We start from the raw sequence: 1,313 nt of genomic DNA, 5'->3' as shown, positions 1-1,313 counted from the left end.
TTCCGTAGTGATACTGCCTCGGAAACCCAAGGAGGGGTCGCTATGAGTCGGGTCCGACTCAACAGCACATAACAACAACAACAACACTATTACTGTGAAGTCATCTATTTCTCCTTTGGTTCTGTTAAAGGCTTATTTATATATTTTGGAGTTCTTCCACAGGGTGTACAGATATTTATTATGGTTATGCCCTCTTGTTTGATTTATCCTTTAATCATTATATAATGTCCTTCTTTGTTTCTTATGCCAGTTTTTGTCTTGAGTCTATTTTATCAGAAATGAATATTGCCACTCTTACTCTTTTTTGATTGCCATTTGCTTGATATAATTCTTTCCAAGCTAGATTTTTAATCTATTTTTGTCTTTGTGTCTAAAAGGTGCATTTCTTATAGACTGCATATTGATAGTTCATGCTTTCTTTTCCATTTTGCCTGCAACCTTCAGTCTCTTGATTGGTGCATTTAATTCATTTACATTCAGTGCAGTCATTGACAAGTATGAATTATTCTGTCATTGCTTTGTGCTTTTTTGTGTTGTTGCTGGTTCCTTTGCTCCATATAATTTTCTGTGCTGAGTTCATTTTGTTTACTAATTTTTTTTTATCATTTCCTTTGTTGTTATTGCTTAAGTATTTACTAAATATTTGTGGTTTTCCTCTTTTTTTTTTGAGATTTATCAATTTTGTTTAAGGTTATCATTGTGATTTATTATTTTTTCCAAAGTTTAGAACAGTCTGTTCTATCTCACAATTGTCTTGACTTACTTCCCATCTGTAAGTTCTGGAACTACACTATTTGTTCCCTCTCTTTGCTTTGTAATTATTCTCATATACCAACTGATATCTCTGATTCCCTGTTTATAGCCTTACAAATTTATTTTACTTTGGAAATTTCTAAAACTGGATTGGCTTCTGGATCATGTTGTAATATGTGTTAATCATTGGTTGTTGCCTGCTGTTGTGTGTTCTCTATCCAAAGGACTCCCTTTTGCATCTCTTGTAAGGTTGGTCTATTTTTTACAAATTCCTTTAATTTCTATTTATCTGGAAATGTCCTAATTTTGCCAACATATTTGAGGGATAATTTTGCTGGGTATATAATTTGTGGTTGGAAATTTTTTTCTTTCAGGGTTTTATATGTCATCCCATTGCCTTCTTGTAAGCATGGTTTATGCCAGAAATTAGAGCTTTTATTGGTTTCCCTTTATAGGTAAGTTTTCATTTTTCCCAGGTGCATTCAGGATTCCTTTTTAGACTGGTTTTGGAATGTTTGATTATGATATGTCTTGGTGATTTTCATTTGGGTTTATCCTAT

Source organism: Orycteropus afer, unplaced genomic scaffold, assembly GCF_000298275.1.
Source record: "Orycteropus afer afer isolate SDZICR_OR568_19922 unplaced genomic scaffold, OryAfe1.0 scaffold00156, whole genome shotgun sequence".
NCBI lineage: Eukaryota > Metazoa > Chordata > Mammalia > Tubulidentata > Orycteropodidae > Orycteropus > Orycteropus afer.
Note: the sequence above shows the minus strand (reverse complement) of the source record.